Raw genomic sequence first — 11,287 nt, forward strand, 5'->3', positions numbered from 1 at the left:
ATCCCGTGGAAAGTACAAAAACTGAAAAATGCTAGGACCAATAGGAACGAGGGGAGAGAGTTGCAGTCCAAAGAATTCAAGGCTAGACTGATAATCTTTGCAAAACGGAAACTTACATATCTGGATGGGGTCACAAGCCTATTTCAATGCATGTTAAAGATCATAGAAAAGTTGACCTTAAACATGCATTTTTTATATACACTCCCTCGAGTTCAATACATTATAGGGGGAAATGGCTGCGAGCCATTTGAGACCCTTCTGTTCTTAGGCCAATGTTAAGCAGATACTGCAATTGACCCTCCTGCCAATGAGGTTTCATCTCGTGGTTGACTCAGAATGTTTGGCTCATGACCTGCCCTCTGCACGTCAAACGGAAGAATGGATCGGTTTGCATGTGATCTACCGCGCTTTTTTTGCTTGACAGCATCACTGCTCTGTTTGAAGCTCCCTCATGACACAATCTCTCTGTTTCTCTGATATAATCTCAATGGCTGTCTTTGTGAAACATGAAGCTCTCGCTCTCCATTGAAGACATAATGCGACCAGAAGATGAAAGGCTGAAAAATATTGACACAATGAAAAAATTGTGTCAAGTGGAAAAATACCCTTGGTCTTGAATAATGTGATTTCTTCACGCTGTCTCATGTCCAAACGGCTCAGAGGCAGGTCATTTTTTTGGGAAAGGACAGAAAGTTTCTGCGAAAAGTGTCTGAGTGTGTGAAGATGCTGGTGGGGTGGTGGGACAAGCTGGAAGACGGATGCTCAGGTTCCTGGCACAGCTTGCTGGGAGAGATTCAAATCTGATTCAGAGAGTCTGACGTGCCTCTATTGACTGGTCGCTAAATCACAAGGCCGTGAATTCACCCCGTCTAATCTGCTTGGCATAGAGTGCAGCAGCCACAGCAGTAGTAAGCTGGAAGGCATGCTGATGGCGTTGTGCTAGATGGATAGATGGGGCAAAGGGTCAATAGGATAAGACAGCTATTAGAACTCAAAGAGACCAGAAGAAGACGTCTGAAAACTATCAACACAGTCTATTTTTGCTCATCTGCCTTGACATTTTTTAACATGAATGTATAAAATGTATCAATCATTTCCAAACACAGTGTCCGATGTGATTTAAAAAAACATTGAAATGCCTGATTTCCTCCAGGTTTGCTACAGGACACGATAATAAGGAGGACATGTGCTTTGATAAGTGCTGGTAGCTTCGGGCTGCTGCCAGTAACAATGGAAACCACAAAAACAAGGGAAGGGCCCTGGTGCTCCTCATTAAAAGTTAATTCAGGATACTCTTCGTCGCAGAATGTCATGAGAAAAGCCCTTTGAGTCTGGTTGCTGCAATCGCTGCAAGAGTTGCATTCCAGCTGAGTGAGTGCAGTGATGTAAGCAGGTTCTAGGAATGTATCAGACTGTCTCTGGAAATGAATAACTTTTGCCGGGATGGTCGAATTGTCATTACTTCTTCTATTTATAGTGTTATATAGTGTTATAGGGTTGGTGGGCTAATAAGGACCAAAAAACGCGCTGTGCACATGACAAAGTACGTACGTGGCCGTCACTCAAGTATGTCACATCTGAATAATAACATCATAAACCACTGAAGTGTGTGTGTGTGTGTGTGTGTGTGTGTGTGTGTGTGTGTGTGTGTGTGTGTGTGTGTGTGTGTGTGTGTGTGTGTGTGTGTGTGTGTGTGTGTGTGTGTGTGTGTGTGTGTGTGTGTGTGTGTGTGTGTGTGTGTGTGTGTGTGTGTGTGTGTGTGTGTGTGTGTGTGTGATTAATTCAATCACATCTAGTGGAATTACTTCATATATTTCCTCAACTTCCCATTGCATTATATGAATCCATGAAAAGTTAAAAGTTAAAGTTAGTTAAAGTCCAATCAGCTCTCTTCTACAGTGGTCACATGACCATCGTTCCTATCAGCATGACAGGATTCAAGAAGAGCTGAATGTCCCGGTCCCTTCTGCTAGTCACGAGGGTTCCAGTGCTACTGAGAACCTTCTGGTAACTTTACACGTAATCTCTTACAACTTGTGGAGCAATTCATAATACAATTGCATGCACATTATACAATACAGTAATCCATTCGTCCTGGCAATTTTACGCCCACTCACAGCCATCCGACATCACGCGGCAGCCACCAAAGAATTGTGCAGGGGGAGCTCCGTCTGACAGTTCCAGCTTCTTGATAGATTGTATGTGATGTGGAACGAGGCCAAATTCCACAGGCTGCTACCTCACAATCTGGTACTACCAGACCTCCCATCATCTTCTGTCCCGTCCACATTCCTGCTCTTTAAGGGAAAGCTTCACTTGACTTGACTTCAAGTAATGTCTCTTGAAGTCATACAGACCACAGACCACAAACACACTCAAACACACACACACACACACACACACACACACACACACACACACACACACACACACACACACACACACACACACACACACACACACACACACACACACACACACACACACACACACACAGACAAATGTGTGCACGTACAGACCAACACACATGCATACAATTTCACATGCAGTGATGCACACACACACACAAATTGCTGCAAACCTTTTTTCGGCTTTTTAATTGGAGGACATTCAAGAAACCAACTTATTGGACATTAAAAGTAAAAATGGTGCTAATGATCGGTTATCTAAAATGTTTTGATAAACAGCAGGACATGGACAAATGCTACATTTAAATGCCAGTGGGTGGACAATCATAACGAGAATAATTGGTGCAATATGCTGCTGGTACAGTAAAGTGCTGTTCACCGCAAAGCCATTTACATCCACTTTTCACTGATGGGTCTCGAGTAAGTGATGCTGTAGGAACACTGCAGCATCATGGTTCCTACATCGTGTCCGTTCACCCTGAGAGCAACCTCTTAAACTTTGATGAGATCTGAGATTGACCTACCCCCGGTTGCATCAAGCTTTTCCATTCCGGTGATGGCTGCTTTTAGTGATTTGATTGGACAAAACACAGAGCTAACACTCCACATCGGAGAGTCCCATTCCCCCCATTAGTGACTGTACATTTATCTGGAGTTCTGCCTCCTAAGGCACCGAAGACAAGAGATGCTCAAGAGATAATAATGGCAGGCAGAAAATACAGCTACACCAGACAGTGTCAGGATAATTAAGGATTTTAAAAAGAAAAAAAGGTCCACGTGAGGACACCAGGAGGAGAAAGGTTGTTAAATGCATGTCGGGAAAATTCAAACGGTCGTCAATGTGTTCAGTTCAATGTGTTGTGCCAAAACCGAGCCGGTAACCTCCTCTCCGCCGTCTCGATTCCAAGTACATGATTCACCCTGAAATGTATAAAGCTTTTAGAAAGATTTATAAAGATTACACATTGAGCCTGGGCTGGGGCTTCGCCTCTCGACCGACTTTATCACTTTACCCTCATAACTTTGGCATCAGTACTATTGATTTAAAAGTTTGCTCATATTTTTTCCCCCTATTAACATAATGGCCAAAAGGGTAGTCCCCCCAGCAGACTGACTGAGTCTAGGCAAGAGCAGCACAGATTTATATTCAGGAGAATTATTATGCTGTGTTCTATGCTTAGATATATTTGTCTTCTCTCTCTCTCTCTCTCTCTCCCTCTCTTTCTCTCTGTCTCTCTCCCTCTTTCTCTCTCTCTCTTTCTCTCTCTCTCTCTCTCTCTCTCTCTCTGTCTCTCTCTCTCTCTCTGTCTCTCTCCCTCTTTCTCTCTCTCTCTTTCTCTCTCTCTCTTTCGCTCTCTCTCTCTCTCGCTCAAATAATTGCCTCTCTTCCCCTTAAATGTATCTCCCTCTCGAAGTCATACTTCTTCTAAACCACCCGTGTTGTGGTTGTTGGTTATTTAGTGGACCAATCAGTTAGCAAATAAATAAAAATGAAACAGCCAAAAGCTTCATTCAGGAAATCCAGAGATGATTAACATAAAAACACATACACATATATAAACTTACACTTTACACAAACAAGGAATATTGCTTTGCATAGCTGTCTTACGCTCACAGAAATGGAAGGAACAGCGCCTGCCTGACTATTCCTCTATCCTATCTTGTTAAATAAAACATGAAATCTTTTCCACACTAGTCAGTGCTGGTTAGGTTTGCTGTCGTCTCTATGCAAACATACAGAGTCATGTTTCTATGAGAATATGATCAGAGGACACATCAAATCAACAGAAACTGTTCTGTCACCCCAAAGCCCCCATCAGGACCCTGTGACAAAATCACTTGAAGCCTTAGCATGCCTGATCACAGCATCCATCAGTTAAATCGGTTGTTCGTATCAAAGTGACGCCTCACACAAGTGCCTAAAGATACCCATCCTCTTTACGGAATGAAAAACCAAGCCGGGAATGGCTCTGATATCTGTGTCATGACCCAAATTACAAAAAGGACAAATTATGTCAAAAGATCGAAAGACTTGAGTTGTAGCTTTCCAAGTTTCTTAGTATATCTGACTCAGATTGTACACATTCTTTATTATCAACTTTCCCTCTGAAAACTACCCCTGAGCTATTTGCATTTACACAAAGTAATCTACATTGAGTCCTTCTTTTCAAAAGTTACTTACAATGTATACTCCTCCTCAAATAACACACATTCTCTGCTCAGGCGATTTGCCTCGCAACTGATACTGCTTTTAGCCATCTGTGTGTCTGCCATCTGTTGATGGCATATAAAGCAAACCGTTCACATGCAAAACTCTCACTATCTCATATCTCTGTCTCTATCTTGGGGTAATGATTTTTTCCCAGGGAAGAGGAAGGAGTCTGAGATAAAAGAGTAGAGGACAGCGGTTATTGTGGCAGGGCAACGCGAAGGATGCTGTATATGTGGCATCAGACAAATCATTGGTAAATGTGTTGCCCGAAAATGTCCTTGTAATTACCTTTTTTACAATGTGATTGATCCCAGTCTTTATAATCTCACCTAAATTTATGAGTCCAGACATGACCTTCACTTGTTGACCGAGGACACAACCTTGAGCACTGAAACCCATGTGCAAGAAGGTCTACGTGCTTATCCCAAACAACACAACACACATTTTCTGAGCCACTGTATGACAATTGTGCATGTCTGATGTGGCTGCAATGCAAAAGTAGTTCATTATCCAGTTGCATTACCAACATATGCAATTAACACAACGCAAACAGCCTTTCGGACACTTAATCCTCTGCTAATTTCTCTCAGCTCTCAGGTGTAGTTAGTATTTGCATGTATGATGCAGTCAATTCACACCAAGCAAAGTTGGCTCAAACTCGAGAGTGGGATGTGTAACTTGCTAAATGTACTATTGTGAGTACATCTGGGATCTCTAACTGAAAAGAGCTCCATGCCTCTTAAAAATTGGCCTCATGGTCCTTTGTGTCTCACTCAGGAAACGACTGGAGAGTCTCACTAACCAGAAAGCCGATACAGGGCCCTGCAGAGGCCAAACACAACCGGCCTACGACAGAACTGAAGCAAAAAAAAAGCCCTAAGCGCTATGTTTATTGGATGCTACAGCTTTCCAGCCAGTTCATCTGGAAATTAGAAGAACAGAGAGACAGGGAGAGGTAAGGGGGGGGGGGAGAGATGACACAGGAAGATATGGAGTGGGAGTAGGCGAGCGACAGGAAGATGGAGGGATGTTTTCTGCTGCCAACAGGCCCCCGCCAGCTGTTTTCGGTGAGAGGAGAGGAAGGCAGAGCAGAGGAGAGCAGAGCGGATGGAGCTTAGTACACCAGACATGAGGATTTACCAAGAGTGTGGGCGGTGAATGCCTGGCCATTACTGACTATTTCAGGTTTTTCGATTTGTATGTATTTATTTATTTATACATTTTTTGGGGGGAGTCAGGGTTATTTATTTATTTGGCTGTAACAGCTGTTTATTAGTATGATGTATATCGTAAACTATCAATAGCTTAATGGGCCAACTCAGGCAAGAGAAAGACTAGGTTATAGGTAGATAAAGTAAAAAAGAAAGATGCATTAGATAGGGTATTTAAAAGGTTGTATAACCCTGAGCTTAAAGTCAGAGAGAGAGAGGTGTTTAAAGAGCACTTATGGATACATGGTGACCACGAACATAACGTGGAGGTATCTGCGTTCATCTACAACGCAAACACACTGGTAAGAACCCAGCTTGTGAACCCAGGAGGAGCCCCCAGTGAGGTTTCCCCCTCCCAGCCTGTCCTCCTCCCACCAGCTGCATCACATAACGACGAGTGCAGCTTGACAAATGCATACATTTAAATAAATATGGGAAAAACATGGGAAGGAAATATGAAAAAGCAAAGACAGTTATAGCGTTTGCCTTGGTCAGCAGCAGCCGCATCAGCAGCAGCAGTGTGCAGAATAACACCTATATGATACAGGACTTCCTGTTTAGAGAGATAGATCCTCAGTCATTTGATTGTGATGGGCTTTCACTGGTTACCCATATAAAATAGGGTGTAAGTGTATCGAAAGACACAACTTAGCCAACCGTCTATAGTTAGTTAAGCAGAACTAAAACTGAACGAATGAGTAAATTCTCCTACCATTGCCATCAGGCTCGTCCTCTCCTTCAACTATGTAAGTGGGACATGACAACAGGTCAAAGGTAAGCTGAGATTGATCGGTGAAGAAACCACCCCTTGAGAGTTATGACACATCTCTGACCGGCTAACCAACCCCTGGGGTCCACTGAAAGTAGGAGTGTGTGAGTGTGCATGTGTGTGTGTGTGGGTCTCTAGGTGTGCGTGTGTGCTTGAGCGCGTGGGTGCGGGTATTACTATGATGTACTGCAGTATCAATCATAGTGGGAAGTGTTGCTGAGTGCAAACGACTTTGATGCATGACGTGAGTTATAGGTGTGAAACTGAGGACAACGGAACCGATAGAGAATGTGTGTGCATAGACACACAGTCTATATATATATGATGTATATATATATATGTATGTACTGTGTATAAAGGCAGGCCTCTTCTACACTGTCTCTGGCATCTGTCTCCTGTTCTTGGGGATCCAGGGTTGGACACTGCAGGGTCAACGAAAGAGGTTGTATGGTTCACACACCGCAGCGTAAACGGCCATTTCCATTATTTTTGTTTGTTCCCAGGTTGTCAGGCTTGCATCCTGTTTATACGCGTTGCGAGTGCGCGTACTCTGCATGTGTGTGTGTGTGTGTGTGTGTGTGTGTGTGTGTGTGTGTGTGACATGACATGACATGCAGCAGCTATGCAGAGCTACTGACCCATGTTCGACTCACTGTCATTCAGAAACCCTCCCCAACACCCCCCGATCCCCAAGCCTGACTTGATTTACCCTCTTTGTCTATGCTTTGAGAGGGCTCACTCACTGCACAATAAATCTACACACACACACGCAACCCCCAACCATACAAACACACACACATTAACACACGCACACACTCATTCGACAAGTTAACTTAAACACATAGTTGCACACATAGATACACTCATTTCCCTTAACGCATACAAACATCATATACACACACACGGTTCTACATAACAAGTCAGATGCCGATGGTGGGCGTGTGACAACGTTAGGTATACACTGAACACAGCTGTGCTCAGCTCAGCACCACTAACATACTTAAAGAAGTCTCATCGTACACACCAGACTGTGTAAATCCAATGCACACTCCTTCACAGCTCGCTCTCAGTCTTACTCTGTCTCTCCATCAATCCCCCCCGTTTTTCTGCCTCTGTCTTTTGTCAATCTCTCTCTTTCTGTCTATTATTCTCTCGCCTTCTTTGTCCCTCTATCAATCTCTCTTTTTCTGTATCTCTCATTCAATCATCTATCTTTCTCGCTCTGTCTCTGTGTCTGTCTATATCAATCACTGACCTTCCATCAATCTCTCCCTGTCTCTCTATCAATTGCTCCCAAACTCTGTCCCTCAATCAAAGTCTCTCTTTCCCTGTCCCTCCATCTGTCTCTGTTTCAATATCCCGGCCTCTCTGTATCAGTCTCTATCTGTCTCTATCAATCTCTCTGTCTCTCTCAAGCTCTCTTTGTTGATATTGTTTCTCTCTTGTTCATGGATTTCTGCCAGTGCTGCTATATCTCTCTGTTTACACAGAAACGATTATTGTACACACACACACACACACACACGTACACACACGTACACACACAAACATAAACACAGACATACCGTTGTAGAGACAATGTCTGTGAACGCCTGCGTTACGCAATAACTCTCTTTACGCAATCAAATATAGCAGCAGCACCGACACACAAACACACACGTGCCAAGCACACACACGCACACACACACCCACACATGTCAGTTAAAAATACGTGCACACAACACACACAGTTACACATACACATACACACAGGGAAGCATTGACGGAGGGCTTCTCCTTCACCACACAGCCGCTCTGCTGGGTTCTCTGCAGCATTGTGCCGATCTCGAGGAGGCCAGCGGCGCCTCTCAGAGCGACACAGAGTCTTCCTGAGCCCATGATTGCAACAACGTTTGTCCGACTAACCTCCCTTCACCTCTGCTCCACCAGCCCCCCCGTCCCCCGGACCCCCCAGCCCACACTAAAGTACAATGAATTGTGCTTGATGCAGCGGCACGGCAGCAGCGGCATCTTAAAGCAACGCAAATAAAGTACATAAGTAGAAATACATGAGGTACTAAAACATGCCCTGTTGGCAGATATCCAACGGTACGCACTGAGCGAGTGCGGCAGTGTTTGACTGACATTGTGGGTCGGAGCGTAAGCCGCTGATCACCACAAAACCCCCGTTTTGAAAGAGCTGTTCTGCCATCGGAGCGGTAGTGCCACCGGCTCCACGGGAGGGGGGGGGGGGGGGGGGGGGGGGTGGGGTGGGGGGAGAGGCTGTGGAGAAGGAGCTTGTGAGTGGGGTTGCTGTGGTGGTGGTTGTGGATTGCGGTAGTTGGGGTGTTGATGGCGGTGGTGACATTGGTTGTGGTGATGGTAGATGTGGTGCTGGTGGTGATGGAGGTGGTGTTGGCAGTCGTGGTGGTAGTCGTGGTGATGTTGGTGATGAGGTTGATGGTATTGTTGGCAACAGTGGTGTTGGTAGTGATTGTGGTGGGGGTGCTGTTTGGGGTGGTGATGAAGTTACTAAAAAGCAATCTCTATCTTAACAATCAGAAAAAGTGATCCATCTATCTGGATTACATTATATGGATACGGCAAATACACATATTAAAGCAATGTGTAAATGCACACAGGATACATACTACGGTACTGGATCTGCCAGATCACATCTGGAGGTTTTCTGGCTCACGTTGTATTTGATTTTCATCCTGGCGTGACTGTAATCAAAATGGTTGGAGTAAGGAAAGGGAACCTCAAAAGCGAAGCCTCCTGAAATTGTGATCAACGTGTACTAGAAAAGGCAGCTTGGACCCATTTTTGCCTGAATTGCCATGTCTTTGTAAATGAATTAATACAGACCTCAAGTCACAAAAAAATGTAATCGCTCGTAGAAGTGCCTCCCCCTGCACCTGACATAGAGTCTACCTTCAGGCACATTTATTATCTATCTCTGCATTAATGTTCTGTTCCCCATGAAGCCAACAAAGCATTAGTCAGGCACATTAACAGTAAGAGAAAACACGAGTCCATCTGAGTGCTACGTTTTCTCAGAACGAAGGATGAGCCGTACAGACTTTAGAGAGAGCCAAAGAGGGATACGCCCCTTTCCTGCTACCTCAGCAGGTTTGAGTATCTGCCTCTTACATAATTGTTCCAGCCCTGCCTTTTCATACGCTCTCCCATGCTCCTTGCTCCCTTCCGTTTCCTAAACTGCCTACACTGTTCATGTGCACAACGTCACACAAATGCACACACACACACACACACGCACACACACAAAAAACATACAGACACGTGTGCATACCTCACTTGAACATGTGAAACCATGAGATTCCCATCAAGCCCTGAGTGAAACCTGACTTTTTTCTTTCTCTTTGCTAAAAAAATAATTTCAGCGCATGACTTAAGGCTCCTGGGATCCCAGCGCACATTGCTGTTCTTCCCTTCAAAGGAGAGAGAAGAAATCACTTGGATTCGCCTAACACTTTACCACCCCCCCCCCCTGGACATACTGCACAATCTGGTTCTCATCTGAGGATTGTCAGGGTTTTTTCGCCACTTACTCCACACTGGTTATTTTTCTTCTCTTTAAGTTGGCTGTAGAGGAGGAAACTAGCCTGGATAGGAATTAGGAGGACTAGTGCACTTTATTACCCCCCCACCCCCACCCCTGTGAGCTATAGTCTGGAAAATCGAGCATGACTCTTGAACCTCAACTTGCAAAAAGGGTCAACTGTCTTCGCCCCTGACCATCAACTTCAATAGGGTCTACGCTCCTTGGGGCAGGAGTTGAATCCCTCGTCATAACACAGCTCTCATAAAGGAGGAGCATGCGTTGAAATCGGGCCCCAGACGAGAAACAGTGGACGTCTTTTTTGATGTGGTTCGCATGGTTGTTGTAAAGTCCCTCCGGTCTGCCCTTAAGGCCAGCACCGGCAGGTAAGTATACCGTGAAATGTGATATTTGCGACCAGTGGAGCCAAGGCCTCTTTGCCTTGGTAAGAATCTCTCTCAACAGGAAGTCGGTGGCTCCGCTATACAGAGGACCATCTGTCAAAGATGGTACACTACACACACACACACATCACATGCGAAAACACACATTGACGCACACCTACGCACACACACACACACACGCACACAAACACACACCAACACACACTGAATGTAAAGAGCTATCCACATCTGATTGTTATCTAGACCTCACTACTAATTACTATTTAATTACTTCTACTCCCAAAGCAGTTTAAATACTTTAGAATACACACTGGGACTTACCACTAAAAGGTCCACTGTTTCAGAAAGTGAAGGAAAAGTGAAGAGAAAGATATGGACAAAAGAAGAAGAAGAAGAAGAAGAAGAAGATGGAAACAAAGAATGTGTGTGTGTCTGTGTACGTGTGTGTGTGTGTGTGTGTGTGTGTGTGTGTGTGTGTGTGTGTGTGTGTGTGTGTGTGTGTGTGTGTTTGTGTGTGTGTGTGTGTGTGCGTGTGTGTGTGTGTGCGTGCGTGCGTGCGTGCGTGCGTGCGTGCGTGCGTGCGTGCGTGCGTGTGTGTGTGTGTTTGTGTGCGTGCGTGCATGCGTGTGTGTGTGAAAGAAATGTTAAGGATACATACAAAGGTACACAGAGTCTTTAGATGTATTCATAGAGAGAAAGACCTACAGCTAGAGAGGGAATGATATTGAGAGGAAAAACTGAC

The sequence above is a fragment of the Gadus macrocephalus genome, chromosome 2 (genome assembly GCF_031168955.1).
Source record: "Gadus macrocephalus chromosome 2, ASM3116895v1".
NCBI classification, from domain to species: Eukaryota; Metazoa; Chordata; class Actinopteri; order Gadiformes; family Gadidae; genus Gadus; species Gadus macrocephalus.